The following is a 17,574-nucleotide window of genomic DNA, read 5'->3' as shown; positions in this document are numbered from 1 at the left end:
TTTAGAGTTTTAGTTGCTATGATCTGTCTGAGGGAAGCGAAAGCATGAATGTCTCCAGGAGGGCGGCAGGAAAGGATTATGGTAGGATGGAAGAATAAATGATAGGCTAAGCCATAGCTCGTTACAGTCTCTCAAATTATCATAGTTGTATATATAAGCAAATTCTTTCCAGTCTACTTTTAGCCTGGCACTGTTCACACTACTAAATTTTACAGACTGGAGCGTTTGTGTGCGCCAATGAAAATGAACTGTAACTCAGGAACTGTAAGGAGAAGAAGTTTAATGCACTATTGCAACGTGCATGCCGTATGCCATTGGGTTTTTCGCAGAGCTGTGCCCTCTTCCTGTGAAACACAGAAAGTGAGTTGCTAGGTAGTCATAAACAGCTCTGTCCTCCTGATTCAATTCACTGACCTGACCACAGAATCTGCTTTATAATTTTGCTTGGTATTATGAGAAAAGAAGTGCTCTATTTGTCCTGGTCCTGAAGAAGTCTGCTTTATGCTAACCACCATTATGAAACAGCAACGCCATTTCTGCGGACTCTGGAGAATGGTCATGGGCAGCGAGTGAACCGAGCAGGGACCTCGCGGCTGAGATCGGAATTAAGGGCTGCCAGGAACGGGATGCATCGGACGGAGCCCTGGGCTTCTGGAGCTGCTGGATGAGGAGAGTAACAGAGGTCCTCGTGGAGCCTGATGTGGGGCTCGATCCCAGGAATCTGGGATCATGACCTGAGCTGAAGGCAGATGCTTAACTGACTGAGCCACCAAGGCACCCTAATTACACGTTTTATCTTAAAGAGAACCTCAAATTGTATAAGCTTCAAAACCCACAAAATCTATGTCCACTCCAATTCAAGAGCTATGCCCTTTTTATTGAATAACTTCTAAATGAAAAGAATGTCTCTCACGGACTTCCCTCTAATTCTCATACTTTATTTCCCCCCAAACATAAAACAAATGCTTTAATTTCCTTTCACTGGGTTTCACTGTAGGTATTTTAAAAACCTATCTGTTAGCTCTATTTTTCATTCTAGCATGGTAAACTTGGACAATGAGGAAAATTGGTGATTATTATATTATTTAAATAAATATGGTATTAGATTATTAGATACTAAGACTCATGGTTACTGTTCACTAAAGTTCCCCTTTACATGTAGTATTTTACATGTAGTAACTGATTTAATTCTCATGAGAACTGGGCATTACCCCCGTTTGACAGAGGAGGAGACAAAGATCCAGAGATGTTATATGTTGGTCAAAGCCTAAATACCACCTAATTTCCACACCAGGGTAAAGATAGGACATTTGTGAACTGTATGCTCGCTTAAGTTTCTAATCACAAAGCTGACAATTTGTCAAACTTTTAACATCCTCTGGAAAAGTGACAAGAAAAATATTTAAGGTTTTTGGCTTTCTGGTTTCTGAAGCTGGGGTGACATTTATATCCATATGATTGTATATACAAATTTACTCTAAAAGGAAAAAAGACAAGGAAAATTTAATCTTACTGGCTCTCTATTCCTCTGCCTCAAACAAAGCCAGTGATCATGAAGGCAAGAAGAAATGGAAAGTGGAAATTAGTAAATTTATGCACACAAAGAATTATGCTTAGGAATTATGCTTAGCATAAATTTGCTTTTCATAATATCATGAGATAAAATGTTTTATAAATACAGCTGCTAAAAATAGGCATTCCCATGATTGTTAAATGTCAAAAATCTGCTTTCAAAATCAGTCAGGTGGCTAATTCTTGGGCTGGACTAATAAGACGCATTGACAATCTTTATGAAGATTATTTCTAGTATCTCTTAGTTTTTTTTATTGCTTAGAAAGTAAATCAACATAAAAAGTCGCACCAGTGAAATATATATATCATTTTTTTAGCTGTTGTGATTTATGATTCGACTGTTTGTGTATCTGGCTTAAATTGTGAGTTCAGTGACTGAGATCCTATTCTCTGGGTGTCTTGCCTACTGCTAAGTACACTGTTGGCTCTCAATAATAATATATTATTTCAGTCATAACCCCTAACATTCTTATCTAGACAGTCTTCCATGTGGTGAACTTGCTCTTATTCCCATATTTTCATCAATAATAGCAGAATGAAATTTGAGATTTATATGCAGATTTTTAAAAAACCAGAAGTTCTCCAAATAACCAAGTGTGAACCATTCTGGGAACCACACTTTGTAACAAAGAGCATTTTAGAAGAACTCTTTAATTTGGAGGGCTTCAAGAGTTATTTTTATATATATATTTTTATATCAACTAGGTTTCAACAATTAAGTCTTTATGATATAGAAATCTGGGGGTAGGGGCACCTACGTGGCTCAGTGGGTTAAGCCTCTGCCCTTGGCTCAGGTCATGAGTTCAGGGTCCGGGGATTGAGACCCATGTCGGGCTCTCTGCGTGGCAGGGAGCCTGCTTCCCCCCTCTCTCTGCCTGCCTCTCTGCCTGCTTGTGATCTCTCTCTCTGTCAAATAAATAAACAAAATCTTTAAAAAAAAAAAAAAAGAAATCTGGGGATAAGCAGTTGCTGTCTTTCTCTATTGATTCTGTTTAATGATTAATGCCTGGGCCACCTCCACATAATGAAACTTCTGTTGTTGTTTAAACAAGAATTGGGTTTTATTACAGATCAGGTCAATTAGTTTTTTGTTTTTTGTTTTTTTGTTTTTTAAGATATTATTTATTTATTTAGAGAGAGTGAGTCGGGGGAAGGAGAGGGTGAGAGACAATCTTAAGGAGACCTGGTGCTGTGCACAGAGCCCGTCACTGGGCTCCATCTCAGGACTGGGAGATCATGACCTGAGCCCAAATCAAGAGTAGGACAACTGGGCACCTGGATGGCTCAGTGGGTTAAGCCGCTGCCTTCGGCTCAGGTCATGATCTCAGGGTCCTGGGATGGAGTCCCGCATTGGGCTCTCTGCTCGGCAGGGAGCCTGCTTCCTCCTCTCTCTCTGCCTGCCTCTCTGCCTACTTGTGATCTCTCTCTGTCAAATAAATAAATAAATAAAATCTTCAAAAAAAAAAAAGAGTAGGACAACTAGCCAACTGACGACCCAGTTGCCTGCAGGCCAATTAGTTTAATGCGGTCTTTGGAATTCAGAATTATTAATTCATATTTCCAAAGGCATGAAGCTCTGCCACTATAACTTCTTTATTCTTCCTGTATATTGAAGTATATTTAAGAAGATAAACTATAAAGATATCATTCATTAAAACACAACTATCAGGGGCACCTGGGTGGCTCAGTGGGTTAAGCCGCTGCCTTCAGCTCAGGTCATGATCTCAGGGTCCTGGGATCGAGTCCCGCATCAGGCTCTCTGCTCAGCAGGGGGCCTGCTTCCCTTCCTCTCTCTCTGCCTGCCTCTCTGCCTACTTGTGATCTCTCTCTGTCAAATAAATAAACAAAATCTTAAAAAAAAAACAACACAACTATCATATCTGTGACTGTCAAACAAGACATGGCAACTTTAAGAACAACAGGGCTCTGTGTGCCGTATAAAGTATGTTGCCAATCACTTAAAGATTCCAGAAAAACATCCCAGAAGAAACCAAATATTTGTGGTACTCCTTGCTCATCTGGCTCTGGAAGCTAATTCCTTTAATTCGCTCAGTAAATTATCCTCCTATTTGAACACGAAAGTCTTGATTTGAACTTCAGCAGAGGGCAAAAAAGATAAACAGCCAAGATAGGTCATGTGAGGATAGTAAACTTGGCTGCATACTCTCTCCTCTTCTGGAGTCTGATCAATATCTGTAGGTGAAAATAACTCTTATTAGGTCATTAAAATGTTTATGAGCTAGCTTCAAATTTTCTGTTTTCCCAACTTCCTGGCATTGTAAATGTTCAGTAATTATCTAATAGTCTTGTTGTAATTGTTGTTTTAAATTAGATACGGATTTTTAAAAAGACTTATTTGGGCATCACATAAACCCTGGAAATTTTGTGATCTCTATCTTCACACGCATGTAAACAAATATTGATCCCATACCACAGTCGTTTAAAGACTATTGAATTTCAGTCATACGTTTGGCTTGCTGGTTTCCTTCCACATTCCTTTCTTCATGCCAAAAACCCCATTGGCTCCAATAATTCCAAATTATTCCAGCAACTTCTTAAGATTGATAAATATTATACTCAAAAACTATAAAGGCTAAGAGGGAGGAGAATTAATAAATTATAACTCATTATTAAGAGTATTTGCTATATGAGTCAAGTCTATTAGTTAAATGGAGGTTTTTTTTTTTTTTAACCTAACATTTTAAAGACTGATATATAAAATAAAGTTTTCTGGGGGGATTTTTTCTTCCTGGTGAATAAATAAAGTTAGAATTATCACTAAAATAAAACACTTGAGATCATAATTAATTTCTAGTTCACGTCTATATTACATTTGATCCTACAACAATCCCATGAAGTTATTATTTCAATTCTATAGATAGTATATATATTATATATATGTATTTTACAGATATTTAAAAATATTTATTGCTTAAAATTTTATTGTTTAAAATATTTATTGTTTAAAAATACATTTATTGTTTTATTTATTGTTTAAAGATTTATTTATTCATTTGAGACAGAGAGAGTGTGCATCGAGTGGGGGAGGGACAGAGGGAGAGAGAGAGAATCTCAAGCAGACTCTCCACTGAGCATAGAGCCTGTCAATGGGTTTGAACCTAGGATCCTGAGATCATGAGCTGAGCTGAAATCAAGAGTTGGTCACTTAACTAACTGATAAATTTCACAGATTTATCCTTAGAAATCTGGTTAATTAATTCTCTTGAGTTTGTAATTTTCTACAATCTGGCTTTGTTAGTTTTGAGATGCTTTCAGCCATTCTCTCTTCAAATATTGCTTTTATCTTTCCTTTTCCTCTGGGACTCCAAATATAAGTATTGTTCTTGTTAGACTTTCACTCTATACTTTATGTCTTTTACCTTCTAAGTTTTCTGCCCATTTGTCTCTTCATGCTTCACTATGGACTTAGGATTTTTAACTTCTGATCTCTTTCAGTTCAGGAATTCTCCCCTCTTTCTTACCGGCTGCCATACTGTTTAAATGTGTTACACTTTGAGTTCTAATCTGCTATTATATATGTCGATTTCCAAGTCACTGCTAAGATTTTTAATCTCATCTTTTCCTTGAACCTAATGAGTCCTTTTGTTTTAAAGTACTTCTCTTATAACTCCAACACTGGAGCTTTTGTGGTTCTACTTCAATTGTCTGTTGATTCTGCTGGTTTATTCATGTCACTTTTCTCCTTGTGTGTCACCATTTTGTCCTCACCTGCATAGAATTGGTGAATTCTTCCAGGAGAAAAGTGCCCTTAAATTCTAGTTCATCTTCCTAAGCCTCATCTTTCCATGGATTTCATCTCGTATTTTTTTACTACCTTATTAGCTACCCAATGCTTTTAAGCAGGATTAAAAAATATATATTTTGTCAATTTTTTTATTGCCCTCAGTGAGAAGGCGGTTTTGTTATTTTTTAAAGACTTTATTTATTTATTTAAGAGAGAACATGAGAGTCATGGGTGAGGAGCAGAGGGAGAGGGACAAGCAAACTCTGCTTATCAGGGAACCCAACTTGGGCTGGGTCCCAGACCCCAAGATTAAGACCTGAGCCACTCAGACACCCCAACAAGAGGGTAATTTTAATTATTTAATCTGTGCTGACTCAGAAACAGAAGACTTTAGTCATTTCTTTGCATCTGTTTACCATATTTAATTTACAGGACAATTTGGGAAAGAATATTTTTTTAACATATAGTTTTAGATGCACAGATCAGGCTTCAGAAAATATGTTTGTGAGTTGGTTATTTGAATTGAAATGCATTTTTCTATTAAAAACCTGTATGCTAATTAGGTTCTTAGGCTTATTAAAAAAAATTTATTTTTTCCCCATGTCTTGGTTTTGGTTCTCTTGAAGCAGAGCCAGAGCCCGGGATTCTTTTGCAGGTTATTGAAGGAGTTCTCTGAGGAAAAAACCCTGTAAAAAAAACTGAGGGAAGCAGGACACAGCAGGGAGAAAAGCCAAGCAAAGATCTTCAGCTAAAGCCTGACCTCTCCAATTCCATGGAGAGCTATAGAGTTTAAAATGTGCCACAGTATTGTGCCAAATTGAGATAAGGGGCTAGGCTTTTGTACCCCTAAATTGTCAGTCATTGACCACAGGCTATTCCTAAAGAGGGAAGTTATAACTTTCCAGGTTATTTCCAAACAAGGTAGTTCAGACCATGGCAATTCTGGGAGAAAGGTGTAGTGGTGAGCTCTTAGCAGCCAGCTTGCAATAGATGAAGGATGGGTACTCTCTTCTAAGAATCTGGGCAGGATAGCAATAGCAATCTCGTATATCGCATAAGCTCTCTGAAGTATAAGGGAGTACTATCAATGTTATGAAATTTAATTTCTAAGAATAATAGCATTTTGGGGGGAATATGCATTTTGATTTTATACTTTGAGTACCTGCCAGACTTTTCTCTGTCTGCTGGGGCTTGAGCAACTTTTCCACACTTCCCACTGCCAGACAGAGAAATGGGGATTCCTTAAACTACAAGCCATGATGGTAGTTCCAATATCCTGGCACATAATGTCCTAGAAGGAAGATAGCAGAAAGGTGAGAGTCTTTAAGAGCCAGCTAATAATGATTTTTGGGGTGCTAGTGAGGATCTTGTGAATGAGTACTCTTCTAGAATTTCTAATTACCTGGTTGCCTTTCTGTTATTCCCGCCTTTGACTGTCCTTCTTGCTTGTCTTGCCTCTACCTATTGCTTCCTCACAGAGCTTTTTTTGTGTATGCCACTTAATCTTTTGCTGAAATTTGGGGATTTGAAAAAACCACCCATCCTAGGCTTTGCATAGTCTGGCTAGGAGTTCCAGGACCTCTAAAACATTTTTTGAGCTCCTGCTCCCCTTGACATTTTCATGTGGAACTGTGTTCTAATGTGCCTGGGTACAAAACTGTTTCCAGCAGCTTCCGAATTACGCCATCAGTCCAGTCAGCATTTGGAGTCAGGCTCTCCTGACTACCCCAGACTACAGAATTTTGGATACATGGTCTACATCTTTGTTTTGTCCAGAGGGAAAAGCCCTGTTACGGGGAATTCCTTCCCAGTTGTCTTGCACTGGCATTATGCCACATAGGGGGTGGACAAACATGCAAAACTTCCAGAATTTTCTATTCATTTTCCTGGTATTCTGTGCTTTGGCCTGGATGCTGTACCTTCTCAGTAGGTCTCTAGAGTTCTCACAGAAGTATTCTTGTCCATATATATTTGTTAACTCACTTTCTCTGTGAAGGACGGAGAACTGGTGTTTCTTAGTCTGCCATTTTGCTGATGTTACTGTGTGGGATTGTCTCTCATAACATGAAAATTCATCTGTTCCATAAACTCTTATTTTTATAAGTTAATTTTTCTTAAACTTGAGTACACTGCTATGAGAGTCATTGTCTCCTGTTCTTTGTCTCTCTCTGAGGAACCTACACCTGTAGTAACGGTAAAACTTTAGCACAGTACCTCCCGAGGACAGTTATCTGCTCTCCTTATATATTATAAACTACAAGTGAAGCTGCTAGCCTCTATCTTCTGTCAAGCTATACATTCGAGCCATTTGGAAGAGCCTCCCTCACATTAAATACCCAAGAGCAAAATATGTTTATAAAAATTGCTTCAGGGCAAACTTTTTTTTTATTGAGCTTTATGGTTATGAAATTGGAAATAAAGACAGTCTGTTGTCTTCTGCTATTACTTTATAAGTAGAGGCAATCTTGGCTGATATGATAGATGCTTGGTCCAGTCTTTGCCAAAACTTGTTTGATATCTTACCTATCAGTTGGCAAATCAGAAGGCATTAAGTGCATTGCCCAGGCCCCAAAAGAATTTGGGTAGCTCACTAAAGAAGCTACTTTTTATTTATTTATTTATTTATTTAGGATTTTATTTATTTATTTGATAGAGATCACAAATAGGCAGAGAAGCAGGCAGAGAAAGCGGAGGAAGGAGGCTCCCTGCTGAGCAGAGAGTCTGATGTGGGACTCGATCCCAGGATCCTGGAATCATGACCTGAGCTGAAGGCAGAGGCTTTAATTCACTGTGCCACCCAGCGCCCCAAGAAGCTAATTTTTAAATAAAATATTGGTTACTTATTCCTTTACATTAGTAGACACTGAATATTGTGAATAAAGAAAATAAAATAAGACAGAACTTACTTTTGAAAAATCTGTTTTTTTTTTCAAGAAAACTCCACCAGCCTTTCATCTTACCCAATGTAGACGGACAGGTGCTGTACTTTTTGTATGAGTGAGTCACTCCTTTTGTCCCTCTGAATATTAGAAGGTGGGACTATACTTATTTCTTCCTGGCACCCCCTCTCCACCCCACCATTATTATTGTGGTCAGAGTGTCTTGGGTAAATTTTTCAAGATAATGGAGCACTAGAAGTTCCCTTTCCTATTTAGTGTGGGGTGTCCACTTGTTTGTCTGGAGTCTGTTTCTGGGATGGCTGAAGTGTGCTTAGGAAGGTCAGTCTAGAATTCTGGGTGTGAAGCTTTAGGCAGTTTCCTCTCCTTCTCTGTTCTCCCATTCCTGCTCCTGCCTGAAGGTGATACCAGCAGAAGCAGCAGGGCAGTCCCGGCGTCCCTGACAGATTCTCTCTCTAGCCCAGGGTACCATTCTACAGTCTAGGCTGCTTTACCCAATACCCACGTTGAGTTGTCTGGGCATTTTCACAATTTTTTTGAAGTAGACTTCATGCTCAGCATGGAACCCCACATGGGCCTGGAACTCATGACCCTGAGATCAAGACCTGAGCTGAGATCAAGAGTCAGACGTTTAATTGACTGAGCCATCCGGGCACCCCAAGCTGTTGCAGTCTTAACATATCTCTGGTAAGCGTGCTGGTCAGCATGAGTTTTGCACGACCTCAGAAGGAGGACAGGATTGTATTGGCAGACTAGTTTGTTCCAGAAATGGAGTGACTATTTATGATGTGTAAACTCAGTGGCATGGTGGGTGTGCCCTAGGTAAGACAGTGACATACTTTAATTTTGTTTTCACTGGTTTTTTTGGTACCCTTCTCCCTTTTTGATCATTTTGTCTTTCCTTTCTCCTCCTCTCTTCTCCAGACATAAGGATCTCTGAGATCGTGGTTACATCCATGTTTTTATAACTCTTTTCCAAAGTCTCTTAAGTTGAAGTCAGATGCTCCAAAATTGTCCCTCACTAGCAACAGAGTTCTTTTTCTGCAGCTTTCTTTGCTCCACTTGCTATCTAAGAAAAAGCAAAAAAATTACCTGATGCATAGGTTTGTGTCAATGACTAAAATAGCAGTTTATCACCAAAGGTGTATTTACAAATGAGAAGTGTGTGCAGGAGAAGCCTGCTTCCTAAGGAAAGGCACGCATTGTAAATGCTTGCTTAATTGTTTGAATGCTGAGGAGGGAGATAAGAAGGGAGTCCTAGAGGGAAGACAGGGTCCACGTTTACAGAAGAGCAATCCAAATTTGCTTTCTGCTCATCCCAAAGCCCATTTTGTTTGCAGTAGGCTTACCTTTCACACTGTTTCACCCTTACCAGGGAGCTGTAGACTCACCTGAGTTTCCTTTCTCTCTAAGGGGGTTGTGACCTCTAGTATCTGTGGTGCCTGAAAGTAAAAGGGAATGCAGTAATGTAGGTCAGCAGTTCTCAGATGGGACTTCAGACTGCTGGTGGGGGCAGGGAGGGAGGAAGGTTAACATTTCTTGATCTTCCTTTTATTTTAAAAATAAAAAACCTCTGCTGCAGAGAACGATATGATGCTAGCTGGGTATAGGCTGCCACTGTTGTCTTTCCAGACATGTTCTAGAATAAGATTCCACAGTGTAAGTAGCTTCCCTTGGGCCTGAGATGAAAACAAGGTCATTTTCCCAGGGGAGTAACCCATCCAGCAAGCGTTTAAAATAAACAAACTGCCTGGTTCTGGCCTGAAATGAGCTGTAGTTATCAAGATTTATTGCAACTGACTTTGGACCTCATCCAAATGCTGAATTAATACCAAGTTCTTATTAACTAAAATGGAGTCTCCCTTCTGGCAGATGCAATAGAAAAGTTACTTTTCCCAGATTCTGGAAGATTCAACTGCCCTCTCACTCCCAACATAGATCGCTAAACATTATAACAGGAGAAGCAAGTACTTTTGGTAAGTATTGTGTAAGTGGCTGGATTTCAATCCTCACAAAACAAAGTAGCATAATTTATTTATAATATGCAAAATTAGGGCCTCTTTTCAAGTAAGTTTTAAAAAATGTAGCAATTCAGTTAAAATCACGTCATCTATATCTGTGATATGTATCATTTTGATAAATATGGTGCGATTTTAGTATTTCTGTCTTCTTTCCCCAATAACTGTTATACAGTGGAAAAGGCAGAATACTGAAAGCCAGGCAAATTGGTTTGAACCGCTTCTAAATGACTTGACCTTCAGGATGTTCATCTACAGAACAAAGAGAGTTGCCTTCCATAACCTCAGAGTTTCCCTTTAATCTTAACATTCAATGAATCTAGAATTCCTCATTCTTCTCTGGAAGATGAGAAATAACTTAGCATTTCCAAGGAGCCCTCCTGTGCCTGCCCTGTGAGGGGGCACTTAAACATCAGGATGCAAAAATTGAGATGTGACCCAGGCTCAGACCCCAGTGTCATTGAGTCATCGAGGCTTTGGAAGTAGATGAGATTGCCTCATTTTAGGGGACTAAATAGACACAGGACAGAGAGAGAATGACAGAGGGTGAAAAGCCTAAACTGAAAGAATAGGCAAAATGACCACTTAAAAAAAAAGTGAGCTAAAGATGTGGTGTGGTAAGATGCAGAAGAAATGGAAGCCGTACTTTGAACTGCTTAGATCCTTAGAACAAGGATCCCAGATTATAGGTGGGTGGTGTGGACAAGGCTGCAGGGAACACCTACCTAAACCTCATCTGGGTCTTGCATGTTTAAGATGATGATTAGAGCAACTTTCTCTTTTCCCAGAATTGGCAACTGAGGCTCAACAATGGGGCCAAAGAGTTCTACACACCCCTATGTCCTACTGAGTGATGGGAAGCCCATAACTTCCTCACCCATGCCCCACCCCATCTCTAGCATTTATAAGACGTGACAGGACCCACCCCCTGCCACTAGCCGCAGACCTGTCCGTCACTTTGTGTATCTATGTAAGACAACAGTGGGAAGAGGGAAAAAGGCTAACATTACATGCGAGTTGTTCTGTGGCTTTTTCTGCTGTTCCGTATGAGCCAGGGCTCCAAGAAAGTCTCTCAGAGTTTAGGGTTGCCTGCAAGGTGTGAAGACTGTCATCTCGTTCTCTGGATGGATTGCTAAATAGTGATCCTTTCAGTGTGGAGGGCGTGGGCCACTTTCTGACAAAGTTTTACTCATGCTCCCTGGAGTGTTCAAGGCCTATATGAATACTTAGTCCTGTTGTTTAGAGAAGTCAGAAGGTACAAGACTTGCTAGAATTGATTGTGACAACAGAGAGAAGAGATTGTGGTGTAATGTCTCTGGGAAAATGGGAGAACCCCCCTCATCACAGACAGATTCACTATAGCCTTTGCAAGATGCAGAAGAGGAACTCTATTCTTCTTTCTTTCTTTCTTCTTCTTCTTTTTTTTTTTTTTGGTAAGATTTTATTTATTTATTTGAAAGAGAGAGAGGGGCAGCGCACATGTGCCTGAACATGGGGGACATGGCAGAGAGAGAGAGAGGCAGAGAATCCCAAGCAGATTCCCTCAGCAGGAATCCAAGGTAAGCTCCACAGAGCTCAGGGATCTATGGGGGGCTTGTTGGGAGGGCTCCACATGTGACTCCATCTCATGACCCTGAGGTCATGACCTGAACCCAAACCAGGGGTTCCATTCTCGACCTATGAGCCACCCCAGCCATGGAACTCAGTTCTTCCTTCACTTATGAAGGAGTTAGGTATAGAGGTGGGGCAGGGGGAAGAGAGTGGTCTAGGATTACCCAAAAATGTCTATGTCAGGTTGACTCTAAAATGGCCCCCAATGATCTCAGCCTCCTAACATTCACACCTTGTGACTGTCTTCTAACCACTGGAATATGGCAAAAGTGATGGAATGTCACTTTCATGATTTTGTTACTAAGGTTGTGATTTACATCTTGCCAACTGACTCTCTCCATAGCCTTCTTGGCTTGCATGCTTTGGGTGAAGCATACAACTGTGTTAGGAGGGCCACAGTTGGCTTAGCCACTGAGGGCCTCAATCCGATAGGTCACCAGAATCTGAATCCTACCCACAACTAGGAGAGCACAGAAGCAAATCTCTTTCCTGTCAAGTGTGCAGATGAAAGTTGTTTGAGCCTCATTAACAGCCTTGAAGCAGAGGACCTAATTAAGCCATCCCTGGACTTCTGAACCTCAGAAACTGTGGGAGAATAAATGTATATTGTTTTAAACTATTAAGTAACATAGCAATCAATAACTAGTACAGAGACAGTGAAGGCATGGCCGCTGGCAAAGGATTAATGATGAGTGAGAAACTTCCCCTCACCAAAGGGGGTACCCAGTAATGTAATGGTGAAGCTAAAATCACACAAGAAAAATACTCACACATTGTGTTGACCGAGACCATGACACTGGCAGAGGCAACTAGCAATCCACAGAAACATACTGGACACCAGTTACATATTTTTCTACTTATCTCTTACTCCCCCTTGTCCCTGAAATACCCATCATGCCAAAAAGGAAGAGGGAGGAGATGTCCTAGTGATAGGCATTTCTCCATGTCTCTATTTCTCCAAAGTGAGGGAGAGGGAGGAAGATTAAAAGAGCAGGCTGCCTCTACTCATTTATTTCAAGTCCCCTGGGCCACAGGCCATTCCAGTACAGGAGAGTAGACATTATTCTTCTAATACACGATTGGAATTTTTAAGTAGACAAAGTTTTTGGAAGTTGTGCAAAAATTTATTAAGAGATTTTCTACCCAACCAGAAAGGGAAATTCGACATGGTATACATAAGACAGTGCTTGGAGAAAAAGTGATCTGTTTCACGTATATACTCCTACCCCGTTTAGACTCCATGAAATGGGTAACCCATTAGTGTGGCCAAGAAGGTGTCTGAAACTCTGAAAACTGGAAGTCGCCTTGTGAAAGGGATTTTAGGCTCTGAACTGTGAGAAAATGCTTCAACATCTGAGAAGCACCAAGCTATCATTGTCTACTAATAGGCAACCAATTGACTTCACAAGGAAATTCCGAAGTGTTTGCCTGCAGTTCGTCAATACCTGTACACAGCCTCTGATGAAGCTCTTGAGTCATATGGATCTGAGTCAGTCAGGATATTGAATCAACTTGAAATATGATTTGAAAATGACGATAATGACTCAGAGATTTATTTGTTTTCCTGACTTTTTCTGCCACTTCAATACAATTTCTCATTCCCACCCTTTGGGGAGTTCTCCTATTTTAGGGCTTTTGTCACACATTTCCCAGGTTTTTCTCTCGCCTTTCTTATACTTCTCTATCTTCTTTACAGACTTTCCCCTCTTCCTATCTCTCTAAGGTTTGGCAAATTTTCTTCTTGGCTCTAGTTAACATTTTCTCTCCTCTCTTCCCTGGCAGGAGTATTTACTTCTGTGGTCTCATCAGAGTTGTCTATGCAGATGCCTTCCAAACACACACACACACACACACACACACGGTGCTCCTCATTTGGGATCATTTGAATGATGAAAAAAACTCCATCTTATATCACACTTAATCTTCTTTGATCCCATGTTGCCCCTTGTCTTCTCCTCAATAATTAGAAATTCATAGATTCACTCTCCCACCATGTCTTGTGCATCTTACTCTTTCTATACTTTTCCTACTCTAGTCCTAGTGCAGACTCTCATTACCTGTTTTGTAGGCTACTATAATTACTTTCAATCTGATCTTCATGCTCCTCCTTTCTCTGGGCCATCCAACAAATTGTTAATGACATGGTTTTCATAAATAGAACCACAATCATTTCATTTGTTTAAAAAGCTTGAAGACTTCCTCTTTTCTTCAAAATTAAATTTCTACTCCCCAACCCAGCACTCAAAGCCTTCTATAATATAACTCTAATCTGCTGTCTGAATTCATCCTTCTTATCATTTATTTCTCCCATAAGACTCCATCTTACCCCTTTTTGCTGTTCTCTGGGAAGCCCCTTCACTCATACCCACCAGAATAAGCTTTAAAATATATAAAAGTGAGATTGTGAAAATCCTTGTGTAAGCCCTTTCACTGGCTCCCCATTGCTTCTAGAGTAAGAGACAGATTCATTAGGCTTCTAGAGTAGGCCTTTTGTAGGTGGCCTTTGTTCTATCCTCTGAACAAGACCTGTCTTGGGCTTTTGTACTTCTCATTGACTTTCCCTTGGCAACTTCTTGTTCAGGCCTCAATAGGAAGAGAGTCTTTCCTACATCATCTCACCTAAAGAATTGCCCTAGACTCATCCAATCAATTACATTACCCTGTTTATTTCTTTCATCACTTTTGTTTGTTTTTAAAGATTTATTTATTTATTTTTAGAGAGAGAGAAAGAGAACATTAGTGTGAGTAGGGGGAGGAGAAGAGAAGGAGAGAGAAACAGACTCCCAGCTGGGTGTGGAGCCTGGTGTGGTGCTTGATCCCAGGACCCAGAGATCATGACCTGAGTCGAAACTAAGAGTTGGAAGCTTAACTGACTGATTCCCCTCCTTTAGCCTTAAAGCCTCCTTAATGCTTCTGCCTTCAGCTCAGGTCGTGATCCCAGAGTCCTGGGATCAAGACCCGTGTTGGGCTCTATGCTCAGCAGTGATCCTGCTTCCCTTCCTCTCTCTCTGACTGCCTCTCTGCCTACTTGTGATCTCTGTCTGTCAAATAAATAAATAAAATATTTAAAAAAAGAAAAAGCCACATACACTTTTTGTATCCAGTTGAAGTTATCTTGTGGTTTAAAAAATACATATACCATTATAATATTTATATTATGAATTATAATATAACATATGTATATATTTTACTTTTTTATTGTTTGTCCTCCTTTACAAAATTATAAACTCTATGAGGTCAGGGATTTTGTCTATCTTGGTCATGGCTGTGTTCCCACCATATTTAACACAATGTTGTTCCTTGTTTAACAAATATATGTTAAATGAATTAATGAATCAGTCTCATTTATTCTGAATTGATTATACTCCTTGCAATCTCTACCTCTTGAAATTGTGCCCATTATTCAGGATCCGTCTTGAAGTCTTCCTCTCCTTTGATCTTGGTATCTAAATGTTATTCATACCCTCAGATTTTTAGTCTTTTTTTTGCATAACTTTTATGGCCTTTGCCAGGTTCTGGTTGTTATTTTTTTTTTTTCTCAAGATTTTATTTATTTATTTGACAGACAGAGATCACAAGTAGGCAGAGAGGCAGGCGGGGGGTGGGGGAAGCAGGCTCCTCGCTGAGCAGAGAGTCCTGATCCCAGAACCCCGGGATCATGACCGGAGCCGAAGGCAGAGGCCTTAACCCACTGAGCCATCCAGGCGCCCCTGGTTGTTATTTTAAATCCATCATCTGATCTTTAGATTAAAATTTTCCATAGCAATGACATTTTGTTATATTCCTCTTTACATTTAATTACTGTGTCAAAACAGTTACAGTTACATATATAGTTGATATATTGAATTAAAAAACAAGAAATACCACAAGAGACAATGGTAAGATTTCACAACTGATTTCATAGTCCTGTTGGTTTTATTTCTTATTTATTTACTTATTTTTTTTTTAACTTTTTAAGTAATCTCTACATCAGTGTGGGGCTCAAATTGACAGCCTCCAGATGAAGAGTCACATGCTTTCTGACTGAGCCAGCCAGGTGCTCCCACAGTTCTGTTGGCCTTAGGTCTTAAGTGATATCTCTGTCTCTGGAGCTAATTATTGGCATAGGAATTCATAATGTCCAATGGTACCAACTAATAGTGGTAAAAGGCAGATAATGTAAATCTCGTTATTTTAGGGAGAAAAAAAATCACTGATAAAGAGTTTTCCTTTTTGTTTTGGAGTAGAATAAGTCGTTCCATATATAAGGGCAACCAGTTTGTATAAAGGAACCATAGGTGAACTTGACTTGAAATTTTTAAAAAGACTTTATTTATTTATTTATTTATAATTAATTAATTAATTAACTTTAAAAAATCTGTTTCAAGAGCACATGAGGGGGATAAGAGGAGGGGCAGAGGGAAAGAAGAAAATCTCAGACAGATGTCCCTCTGAGTGCCAACCTGAACACGGGGTTTGAGCTCAAGACCCTGAGATCGTGACTTGAGTGGAAATCAAGAGTCAGATGCCTAACTGATTTTGCCACCCAGGCACCCCTGACTTGAATTTAAATAGTATAAAGGGTAGATAGGGTCTATCAAAAATTAACAAATGCCAAACTATTTTCAAGTATAACTTGTTAGAATCCCCTTAATGTCTCTTTCCAAAGGCATCTCTCTTATATTGATAAAACTCATTTTACTTCTGCCATTTTCTACTCTCTGTTTTATGTATTTGTTTATTTTTTGTAATCTTCACTTTAAGTGGATTCATGGATGAGTCTTTTGTTTTATTTTGCTTTGTTTTGTTTTTTTAAGTAAAATTATTGGTTTAATTAACAGAAAGCTCAGAGTTAAGACTTTTTTTTAAAAATAATTTTTATTAACATATAATGTTTTATTTGCCCCAAGGACACAGGTCTCACTGATGAGTCTTAACCACTTATAGTCTCTTGAACTGACCTGCTGTACCCTGTTTAATATTCTAATATCCTAGTTGCTACCTTGTAGTGTTCTCAAATATATATAAACTTTTCTGCCAGTTTTTATTTTTATTTTTTAAGATTTATTTATTTATTTGAGAGAGAGAGAGGGAACACGGGTGTTCATGGGGAGGGGCAGGGGGAGCAGAAGCAGACTCTCCTCTGAGCAGGGAGCCAGACTCCGGCTCATCCCAGGACTCTGAGATCCTGACCTGCACCAAAATCAAGAACTTAACTAACTGAGCCACCCAGGGGCCCCTGCCAGTTTTTATTTCTAATTGCTACTGCGGATAAGCATTACACTGGATGTGCTGTTACTAATTTTGGAGCACGCTGATGACATGAAGAGATTATAGTTGGTTTTGTTTTGGGTGTGATAATTGTAAAGCTTCCATATCTTTTCAGATATGTAGTAAAATATTTATAGATAAAAATATATGATGCCAGCAGTCCTTCAAACAATGAGAGAAGGAGACAAGGAAGCATAGGAAGATAAAAGAGGAAAAAAGATTAGTCATGAGTTGGTCATTATTGAGGAGGCTGATGAATAGGGGGAACTCGTTATATTAATGTCTCAACTTCTGCGTATGTTTGAAATTTTCTCTAATAAAAGGTTAAAAAGAGAAAAGAGTCACATTTTCCCCCAGTGAAATACAATCGAATTTAGTGGTGATTTGCAAAAGGAAACCAGGGACAGAATAATTTTATTTTGGATAAGTACACAGCAGATCTTTTATTCAAATGCCAGAAATTTTATTTAAATTTGATAAA

At 39.3% G+C, this 17,574-nt stretch overlaps 1 pseudogene; it reads right to left on the bottom strand.

Moving 5' to 3' along the window:
* The window catches only part of LOC122890929, a 30,500-nt pseudogene extending 29,966 nt beyond the window's left edge, over nucleotides 1-534 (bottom strand).
* Nucleotides 535-17,574: the final 17,040 nt, after the last annotated feature.

Source organism: Neovison vison, chromosome 12 (genome assembly GCF_020171115.1).
Source record: "Neovison vison isolate M4711 chromosome 12, ASM_NN_V1, whole genome shotgun sequence".
Taxonomy (NCBI): domain Eukaryota; kingdom Metazoa; phylum Chordata; class Mammalia; order Carnivora; family Mustelidae; genus Neogale; species Neogale vison.
Note: the sequence above shows the minus strand (reverse complement) of the source record. Positions and strands in the feature narration are given on the sequence as shown.